Source organism: Lepisma saccharinum, chromosome 28, assembly GCF_977018435.1.
Source record: "Lepisma saccharinum chromosome 28, izLepSacc3.1, whole genome shotgun sequence".
Classification (NCBI taxonomy): domain Eukaryota; kingdom Metazoa; phylum Arthropoda; class Insecta; order Zygentoma; family Lepismatidae; genus Lepisma; species Lepisma saccharinum.
In genome coordinates this window covers 20,368,559-20,380,256 of record NC_139256.1, presented here as the reverse complement: position 1 = coordinate 20,380,256, position 11,698 = coordinate 20,368,559, and the positions used below count along the sequence as shown (strand labels likewise).

Below are 11,698 nucleotides of genomic sequence, written 5' to 3'. Positions count from 1 at the left end.
ATAGAATGTGTGGGGGGCCCTACCTCCCCATCCCAATATTTATGCCTCATGGCATGATGTAAGAGTGCATGGATAACTTTACCTTACTTTATTATGTTTTCATTTTGTAATTTAAAAAATCAAGGTGAACGCACTGCAAACAACGTTGACTTAGTAACAAAACATGGTGACTAGGCTACTTTGTCCGTACAATAATAGTTATAGGAAAATTAATCGAAACAAGAAATGGTAAGTTGTCATATACCTCCTAAACATAATAACAAAAACATCACAAATTGCAATGATGAACAAAAAAAAATGTAATTACTGGCCATTTTTTAAAAATACAATTACAGACCAAAACGAAAAAAACAAACTATTTTTAAATACCATTATTGACCATCTTTTTCACCTCTATCAACATGATAGAGCTGTCGCAAATCAATTAGTATAAAGAATAAGAACCACAATTTATCGTTTTTGAAGAAATTTATTGAAAGACAGGTTTTTCTTACACAGAATTGTCCAAAAACATGTTTCACATTTCGTACAACAGAAATAATTATTTATCGTTCACGTCAAGAATAGTTCTAGTGACATCGGTAAGGGTAAGTTCGTTGAATCTGAAACAAAAAATAATATCTTCAACAAAATCGAAATTCAGCATGACATTAAACTTTGTTTCTACGTAGATGTACCTAAATATACAGTATGATCATCGCAAGAAAATATTAACACCTAGGATTTGCTTCAACTAAATATACAACTATTATATGAAAAATAAAGTAGAATAACATATATCCACGAAACATCCCATTTCCAAATGTAACTCTAAACTACCTAAGTATATACCTCCACGCTTACTCTAAATTCATATTATATTTTCGTTTCATTTCATAAAGTTGATCTGAGCTAACCTATTTAGCTTCATTAAGCTTAACTCACTAACGAATAGCAGGTATAATCGTCTCAGTAATCAAAACTGGTCGCTGTAAGTAAGAACATGAAACAGAGGAGAATCCATATTTAACATGGGACATTTTCACCTAGCAATTATAAGCTGATTTTTCTCTCCTCGAAACAAATTAACCGTAGTTCAAATACAGATACTAGATGATGATCTGTGATCATGATTAATTTATTCATGATGTTGAGATGAATGATAGGCTACCTTATGTGTGAAAGCTTGAGCTTAGCATATAGGATTACAATTATTAATATTTATGGCCTACTTAGGACATGAACACAAATATTAAAATGCTACATCGTGGAAAGTCAACAGCAATATACACAGTGTGTAATTGTTTACTTCGACTTGTTACGAACGCATAAAAACGCTATCTTCGCTACCACAACACGAATTCGCCTATCTAAAAGTATATACTAAGTATTCGTGAATAAATACAAATTACAGTGAATTCTACTCTCTTGATGGTGTTATAAGACAGAGGCAAATTTTACTTACCATCTCTAAGTTTATCCGTACATTCCACCAAGTCCGTAACCCAAACCGTAACCTCCGTATCCAATTCCTCCTAATCCACCAATACCGTAACCGATTCCTCCCATACCGTATCCACCGTATCCCATACCGTAGCCTAGACCAATAGAGCGTTTATCTCTGGGGGCGGTTTCCTGGGCGAGGGAAACGGCCAAGAGGGCGAAGAGAACGAAAATTGCCTAAAAGAGAAAGTACAGTTATGCACAAACAAGTACAAATATATTAATTCGTAATAAAAAGTTGATACATTTATGATCTTGCTGCAAATGTCTGACTAAAATTTTGAGTGTCTTGCTACATCTATGCAATATATCCAAAATTTAGTTCATACGTTTCTTACTCTGCCAAAAGTGGCAGAAAAGTCACGTAAAATAAATAAAATCACATCAAATTAGTCATGCACGTATTTAGAAAATTAAAATATATATATATTTTATGAATTCCCGATAAGGATATAAGAGACTATGATAAAAAATGGGTTACTTAACTAATATGGAAATTTTGACTTGAAATCAATTTGTCCGAGTTACGTAATTTAAAAGTCAAATAAAGGTGGCTACTAAAATTTCGTTGATTCGGCTCCACAGTATAAGAAGAAAACTGGCAAACATATTTGTATTACATAGTTTTCAAACTAATATACATAGTCAATAATGAGAAATATCTAGCCGCTGATGTCAAGTATTAATGTGTATATTTAATAAGCAAGCTAGGAATTGTTCTACATTCAAAATATAGTGAAAACTTGAAATATGTTTACGGGACCAAGTAAGCAACAAGTTGCTTCAAGTAACTTCTGTATTTATCTGTCTTATTAAATGCATTTTATACTGTAAATCAATTCACTAATGCAATTTATTATTATTTCATCTCTCCTATATCCTTGTTCTTCAACTGCAATCCGAAACCATTATATCGTTTGTGTTCATGTTAAAAATTCCGTTGCACATTAATACAACATGTGTAATAGAAGTAATGTTTCGAACGTATTTCAAGCAATTCTTACAATAAACGGGAGAATATGGGTTTTAACAAATTCAGTGTGCCTTACGTAAATTTAACCTGTCTTGGGCTTTCTGTACCAGTATTTACACTTATTGCAATAACTCATAACGACCTGATTTGCAAATTCCAAATTAATTTGTAAAAAATTGGCATGCTTGTGTATGAATTCAACGTTTAAGATGGAACTGACATAGATATATGCTGAATTAGCCAATTATAACACTTTATGTATAAGAGTCCTCACTCAGATTCACTAACATGATGTATTGTTAGCTTATCAGATAATTTGTCATACCTAGTATATTTCATACTTACCAAGCACTTCATTTTTCTTGTGATGGGGTTGCCTATTTGCTTGTAGACCTGTCAATCGAAGGTGTTTCCTTGGTTTATATACAATTCTCTGCAAGGTTAAGCTGACGCCAAGAAAGCCGCAGTAATTGACGGCTTCCGAAAAGAGGGATTCAGACACTTTCCACTACAAAAGACTAAACGGTTGGAGAAATCACGCATTAGGACGAATAATCGCTGGAGCTTAACGGATAGAACAGTCACTAAGTTTCTTTTTTAGATTTAAATACATACGAGAATTTTGTTTCCTCTGGATAGTAGGCTACGGATGTGTAGATATTACTTCAGTCAGTGGCGGCGATTAGGGGAGGTGTGGGGAGCAGTTGGCCCATCCTCCACTGTGGCCTCTTAATGCTAAGCCTTGTCTACCAAGGAGTAAGCTGTCTTTGCCCCCTCTTCCCTTGCCAGATTTGGTGCTCAATCACCGCTACTGACTTCAGCTAGTTGAAAAGAGCCATACCAGCTCTTATTCAGTATCAGGGAGTCTACCAAAATAACAAATCTTCAGTTCATGACTTCCTCTTGACCTTTCTTTTCTTTTTCTTGATCTTTTATTTTCATTTTCTTAACATTTATCGCCCCCTAATTGGGTATATTTGGAAATTAAGAAAATATATTTTTTTATTTAATGAAAAACAACTAAAACAAGGTCAGTTAAGATGAAAACTGAAGCAGTACTTTAACAAGAAATTTAATTAAGACTTGCTTTAATGTAACAATTAATGCTTCAGACTTCATCCTGGATGGGGAATGGTCAAATTACTTTATTTAATATTTTTGCACAACTTCACACCTACAAGAATGTAATTCTTAAGAAACAAAGTCAACAAATCTTTACCACAACTCATTACAATTTTCGATTTCCAATATTCAATTTTATCAAATCCCAGTACAGGTATATAACAATGTAAATTCGCTATACTGTAAAAAAAATTAGCAAAAATTCTTGACCACAAGCATAATTCCTTGACCTACCTCTTGATTTCTTGACTTGTATTAATAAATATAAGTATAGATGTCACCGTGAATTGGATCGCACTAAACACGCGATTTACTTACTTCGTTATTCCGTTTTATACTAACAGCAGCTATGAATACCAATAAATTTTACAATATCAAACAAATTCACAGGAAACAACTTCTTCTGTAAAGGAACATCTCTAGTGACTTTAAAAGAAAATAGCTAAAGTACACGTTCAAGAATACAGGGCCATCGAGAATGATTGCCGGGATTTTAAACAGTTATTATAAAAGAACTATTTAATGGATATACACGTGTGTCATCTTAAAACGTTCAGAAAAGTTTAAAGTTTCGTGTGACCTAGTGTGACCGTGTGACTTAAAACGGCGCATGCGCGGAAGCACCTTAAAGAGAGGGCCGCCGTCAATTGCAACTGTAACTCTGGACACGATTCAGAAGACGGAGCAGGAGATTGAATACGTCTAGACATCACCAGAGCTTCAAATGGCGCCATATCGAAGTGTACTGAGCTAAGTCTAAAACTTTAAACTTTGCTGAACATTTTAAGCTGCCTCACGTGTATATCCATTAAATACTTCTTTTATAATAACAGTTTAAAATCCCGGCAATCATTCTCGATGTAGAATTCGCAAAATTAGTTTGGTATTGACGCTTGGGAAGCACGTGGAGAAAGCGGGTCTACGTTACTGCGGGAGGGTGGGTTGCTGGCATTCGAGCCAATCAAAAACGTCCCAGTGCTTCACTCAAGCCCTGGTTACCTAGCAACAGAAAACGTTTATCTCGGTGTTGCCGCTTATCGGGCGATTCTTCCTGCGATCAGTTTTCATGTTGTTGGGAGAGGGCATGTTGTTTGTTTGGTGTTTATTGAATTTAGAGTATTCTCTGTTGTATATAGCGTGTTGTTTTAGTGTGTTATTTTTTTGTACATAATTTTCTGTATTCTGCTTGAGTATGTCGTGTGCTTGTGTGAAGAATGTCAAGCACAGGAGGCAATACTCGAGGAATTCCTCTCAAAGGCCAAACGCGGGAGATCGTTTGTTCTGTGCGCAAATATTTTGAGCAAGAGAGAAACAATGGGGGTCCAATCATTTCTGTAAATAAAGTTCTGGACAGGACTGCTGCTGCTGTCGGCGTGTCTAAGAACACTATTGTTACCATAGGGAAAGAAGAATATAATGTGGTAGAAATAAATCAATGCGAGGCTTCAAAACTGGAAACCCCAGGAAAGAAGAGGAATATCGGTAAACGCATGACAAATTTAGATACCTTTCAGCAAGACGCTATTCGTCGCCATATTTACTCTTATTATAGGAGGAAAGTTCATCCCACTGTAGGGAAACTGCGCGTTTCGTTGAAAGATTCGGGACTTTTTCAAGGTGGGAAAACATCTTTAAGGACAGTCATAAAATCTCTGGGATTCTCAAACAAAAAATTAATGGACGCAAAATAAAGTAAAGTATGGAGGCATGTGGGATGTGGAGGTAGTGCTCCACACATTCTCGACCTCGACCTAGGCCATATTATGGAGGTGATGCGGTGATGTGATTCACCAACCGCCTTTACCCCAGGTTTGCCCCAGGTACTCATTTGGGCTGGGTCGACTCCGGAGCCGCTAGGGAGATTTGATTGATTAATTTGTTGTTTTAAGTCCACTTTATGCACGGGAAGGCTAATCGGGACTGGACCTACAGTTTAAAGTGATATCCGAACCACTGTGCCATGTGCCTCCACCGGTATCGAACCAGGGACCCCTTCATTACAAGGCGACGACGTTACCACTACGCCATCGGGGAGGCCTGCTAAGGATATTTGAAAGAGTTCTCCAAACCACCGCGGGTCTCCCGCGTAAAAGTCAGACGCCTCACCAACTGGACTTTGTGCAATTCAGTTGCGGTATAATTGAAAGACGGGCAGACTTTAACGGCGACTTCGGAAAGAAATGATTATTGAAAGTGTATATATTCAATATTTTCAGAATGGATTGAAAAGGTAACCTGTAAACAATGCTCGTTTCGTTAATTGGTTCGTTGTAAGGGAATGGAAATGAAGAGAGAAAACAATAACACATTCATCATTGTTGTCATCATTGTTATTATGTTTTCCTCGAAAAACAATAACACATTTCATCATTGTTGTTCCTTTTCATAACACGTTTTCCTCAACACAGCGTCAGACGGCTGCACTGCGTATCGTACTGCATGATATGGCAACACCGTGACGCGTATTCCTTCAGATTTCAATACCAAATATATATAATAACATGGAAGCATATCACAATGGTCATCGTTATTAGTATCACTGGGGGATTTTGTGGGTGCCCAAGCACCACTTGGTACCGCCTGTGGTGCTGACACAGAGGAACCTGATGTATGGCGGCTGCTTCTTTCTGCTGTCACAAGAAGAGTAATATCTACGGATTGTCTCGAATTTCACTTGCCTTTCCGCAGAGACTGATTAAGTAGAACAGAAATTACGTGCCGATATATTGACAAGAGAAGCCTAGTACGTACTGCGACTTTAACCTTTGCTTTAACCTTTCGTGCAGGACTTAAACAGTAGGCAAACCCAGGCATCTGGTGACTCGTTGGGTGAGAATGAGATACTTTAACCCCTTCAGACCTGATTTTTTTTTCAATAACGAAAATAAAAATTGGTAAAAATTTACTATTCCCCGAACACCTGTAACTTCTTCCTTTCGTCATCTTTAACATTCGTACATACCTATCTGCTTCGCGGAACATTGTTTAAGGTGTATTCACGTTTTTTTGTTAAAAATAATTACAATTTTTCACATTACGAGTACTTCTTGCTTTTAGTTTTCGCTTGCGAAAAACACATTATGGCGCGTACACCTTCGTGCCTCATCGCGCGTCGTGCTTGTGTTTTGTCGATTTTCATCTATTTGTATGCAGTGTTTCAATCTTCGTAACCGAAAGAAATACTAAGTTGAAATTTTTTAAAAAACTTTTTTGCATTGTTTTACGAACAAAATTTTTACTATGCTTGCCTAACCTAACCTAACCTTGCCGGAAATGGTTCGTGGGGCTATCCGTGAATGGCTTTTGAGGCTATGCGTCAATGGTTTGTGGCACCACGCATCCACGACACGTCATGTTTGTATTTTTGGTTGGAAACACAAAAGGTTGCAACACTGCATCCCAATGAACATAAACAAAACACAAGCACGACGCGTGATGATATACGCACCAAAGGCTATTGTCCGTCGGATAATTAATTTTCAACAAAAAACATGAATTTACGCTATGATACATTCCCACATCACAGAAAACACCTTTTAGATGTTAGACAATGCTACAGGAACTTATTACCGTAAGTAGTTTCTTCTGTAAAAATGAAGAAATCTTTTCGGGGAATAGTAAATTAGTACCACCTAATCTAAATCTATGTTAAAGTGAAACAAAATGTAGGATATTTACTTTCAATGTCGTCAATTATTCCTGCCATCATTGCTATTTACTCTCTATTTTCTGTCGGTGATACCAGGTGGCAGTAGCTTAGCGATTTCTCAGCAGACGAAATGTACAAAATCATGCGAAAAAAAAACAAATGCTGAAACATTCGCTATCACGCATTAAAAAAATAATAAAAGTTATGTACATGATCATGTACAAAGGGTGTGAAGGGGTTAACCTTCCTGCTTCCTCAGATAGCTATATACACTTAACTATCAGACTGATAGTCCAATTAACTGTAGCTTTCATCAGTTAACCTTCTCTCTGAGTTAACTGTGAAATTGTAACGCTTATTTAATTGAACAGGAACTGATTGGTACTTACTCCTATCCATTCACTTATCTACTTTGACATTTACTTACACACAAATTAAAGCGGTGTTTTTCCCTTTCTTAATGCCAATGTGATCAAACTTCTAGTTCTATGTTTACCCGAATTAACCTTCGGATTGCAGGAGTAGAATGTGCATAAGAATTGCCCTGCTTAGGCAGATATCATCATCTAAATTGCGAGATTAAACCTGTCCGTTCTTAAGTAAGAGTCAACGCCACCTCTGAATCAATTCCTTGTGTAACTTGCGCACAGTTTTATGGTGAAATAAAAGTTTGTGGCGTGGGACGACGAGCGATTTCACGCTTTCCGAGTGTAAAAACATGCTTTGTTAATGCATTCTAGTAGTAAACAAAGGTCAGTTTCAGTAGCATACCAGCGGACACTTTCTTTCCAAGACCCTCTTTGACACTCCCAGGAATTACGTAATTGTTTCCATTTGAAAGACAGGCCTGGCGAGAACTGGTTAAGGCTTCCAGCTCATCTCTTATTTATGTGGCTAATCTTTACATAACTAACACAGGGGAAAGGGACATTACTGCTCAGAGAGCTTTCTTCGTTAGTTCCAGATGCTACACCTAGGAAGCTGAATTTTGAACAAACAGAGAAGCTGTGATCAGCACCGTGAATTAAGTGCTGCAACCCTATATACATATTAATAGCCATGATTGCTACACACTGATCTGTACTGCCGACCCCCGTGGCGGAGTGGTTAGCACATCGCGCTATGATACCATGGGTCCCGAGTTCGAATTCTCGTTCCCCAAATTTCAATAAATGAAGATAACACATGAATCATTTCACAGACTATTTCTACACTTTGTCGCGTTGAAACGAAGTAATATCAGAGCGCAATTTGTATTTAATTTTGTTACTTGACATCTTGAGATGTAGCGTTAATAACTACAGAGTCTGATGTAAATAATATCACCTCATCTATTCATTTGTACTGAGGGATGGACGTTGAGGTGTGAACCAAAGAGAAGGAAATGGGAGGATACTGAAGACAACGAACAATGTAATGGGGTTTGTAAACCTGTTGCTTCCACCTCTTGATAAATTATTTGCACTATTTCATATCGCGTCTGCACCTGAAGTTATATTTCTGTCAGATGTAATTGAATTTCAAGTCATAAGAATATCATGGTAGAAGGTATAGATTTGTGGGACAATCTAATGAAGTGTTGCTTCGGGATGACGTATGAAATATGATCCTGGAAACCTTCAGCAAATCCTGACATTGAAGATTACTGTATTAACAACGCCTAGGGTGTAATTTTATGAGGAAGTTGTATGTAGTCACTTTTTACAAGGTATCTTGCTTTGAACGTTATATTCTGTCTGCATGTTACTATGCCGCAAAATTAGATATGTATAGCCAGTATGTCCAGTCTAACTTAGCCGTTATGCAACCACTGTTGGTTTTCGTCTGCCACTGAAAAACAATTCCTATTAACGCGGCCTCAAATTATTTTTCCCTGTTGTATATATCCTGCAATATATATTATTGTATTTTGGCTATATTACCATAAACTTTGTTATGTAAAGTTTAACCTTGCACTTTAACAAAAATCCGCTGTATATTCACAGTCATCGATGTAAGAACCTACACCTAAGTGTAACCCTAATGAAAAACCACAATAATTTAATTTAAATATGATTTGAAGGTGCTAAAAAGATCTATACAGTAATAATTGAGACGTTTTTCTATGCAATCTGCATCGCACTCCACCTAGTAAGCATAGCATCCCTAGAATCCAGATACTGGCTCCGCCCATGATCAGCACCAGTGGCGACAACTTTTAAGGGACTTTGGGGCTGGAGCCTACCCAATAATTCGTCTCTTATTATAATTTATTTGAGAAACAATGCCTCCGCGCTTAAGAAAACAAAATATTTCATCATTATACATCTAAAGAATTTCCACAATTAATAACTGACCGTTATCAAAATATTCTATATCAGTGATCACATCGTTATTAGGAAAGTAAGGTGGAGGATTATGAAATCTAAAAATGTCCTTTTTTTAAAGTTTGTCGCCTGGTAACCCTATTAGTGCTCCAACAGGATATCTGATCTCATCTCTTCCACATTTTCGGATCTGCTGCCCCCCAAAAAAATCCAATACGGGACTTTGCCGAGAGCAGATTCTTATGAATTCCACCATTCCTCCTTGAAACTGTATTCAGCTTGTGCTTCTTTTAGGATTCGAAACATCGCTTTGAATATGGCCTTCAGAGAATAGTACGTACCTTCGACATATAAATTCCCTTATCGCTCACATAAAATTGAGTCCATTTGTTTCCTCTGACACGCCCATGGGTCTTGAACAATGGAAGCCACTAATGTAATAGCTTTCAAAGCGAACCGAAATCTTTTGTTCTTAATTGAACATCATTTTATTGGAATTATCGTCTTCGAACGTTTCCATTGTTTAAAGCAATAAAAAAGGTGCAAGGGGATGGGAAGAATTAATACGCAATACATGTTTCACTGTAAGTGTGTCTTCTACGTTCGTTTGGAGCGTCTCTCGTTATCTTTGTTGCGTAGATGTTCAATGCCTTTCATTTCATTGTTGCGTTAAGGTTTTCCTGATAATTTTCTTGTTCAAAAGCAAATCAAAAAGACAGAAAATATTGAAATATCTTGAAGGTAGTGATTGCTGCTACAACCATTACAAGCATTCCCATTGGCTGGTAGCTTCTTGGGGTAGTAAATAATCTGTGGTGGTTAGGTTAGGCTATTTGGGTTTGGTTCTATTAGAAGAAGAAGACGAAAGTGGTTGTAGCAGCAATACCGACCTAACTTTAAAGACAAACGAAGGTTGGCACGGTATCCCTTGTTCCTTGTTTAAATGTTTAATACATACATTAAACGAAATCAGATTTATGCTTAACTATGTTGACGGATTCTCCGAAAATTTAAGAACGTTGTTTTCGTACGTATTTTTATTGGCCATTTCATTAAATCTCATTCTGTAGACATTTGGCACTCAGTGGCGGCGATTAGGGGGGGCAAGGGGGGCAGTAGCCCCCAGTTTTTTTACTTTTGCCTCGCACTATGCTAAATCTTATCTGCAAAAGGAAATATACTGTCTTTGGCCCCCTAGCTTTGACACCTTGCCCCCCTCGATTTTTGGACCCAATCGCCGCCACTGCAGTGGCACTATATGAGGGTTTCAGAGCACAAATGTCGTAACTCCACTTTTCGTGGAAATTGAGTTACATATAAAACTTAGAAGTGTGAAATATCAACATTTCAGTGCTAGAAGTATGTATCTCCTAAGTTTCAAATTCTTGCTCATAGAGGCACCACTATGTTTATGTCCCAACGGCTAAACAGTACTAAGCTATCCAAATGTGCCTATTTCTCAAAAACTGTCTTGAATGGGGTTACGCCATTTGTGCTCTGAACCCCTCGTATATATCTTGTTACTTCTGCCCTCCTATGGTTTATGAAACACCAAGTCGACATCACAGCTCAATGCAAAGGAGCAATTATTGCATTGTCGCCTATATTGTTCGACACGCCATCTAGGTTTCATGATAATTCCAATAAATTAATCGGTGGTAAACGTAATTTCTAATTATTATTATTAGCCGGCCCTCGTGGCGGAGTGGTTAGCACATTGCGCTACAACGCCATGGGTCCCGGGTTCGAATCCCTGCCTGGGCATGGATGTTTGTGAGTGTTCATTCATCAATTTCATCATGTCATCACTCATCTCCATCTTTGCAAATTAGCCAAAAGTGGCACAAAAAAGCGAGGTAAATAAAGCAAATCAATCAATCAATAAAAATCGAATTATCATTACTTCGAAAGGCACCTCCCGATAGCGTAGTGTATTGTCGTTGCCTTGTAAGCAAGGGGTCCCGGGTACGATAGTCTGGGGAGGAACACAGGGGTTCGTATCCCACTTTAAAATGTAGGTCCAGTCCCGATAAGCCTACATGTGCATAAAGTGGACTTAAAACATCAAGTTAACAAAACAGGCTAAATTGTACCCTTCAATTCAAACAAGGAAGAAAGAACAAATTAGAATGGAAGTTAAAAAGAGTGTCGTGGTTGCTTAGTTCA

At 37.5% G+C, this 11,698-nt stretch overlaps 1 long non-coding RNA gene across 1 annotated transcript; it reads right to left on the bottom strand.

The window, feature by feature from the left end:
• Positions 1 to 1,455: 1,455 nt before the first annotated feature.
• On the bottom strand, positions 1,456 to 9,946 carry LOC145981009 (uncharacterized). The gene is made up of 3 exons (XR_014440912.1): positions 9,874 to 9,946; positions 2,801 to 2,973; positions 1,456 to 1,659 (listed from the first exon to the last, which is right to left on the bottom strand). It is a non-coding gene; the product is annotated as an uncharacterized LOC145981009 (long non-coding RNA).
• Between the last annotated feature and the right edge of the window lie 1,752 nt (positions 9,947 to 11,698).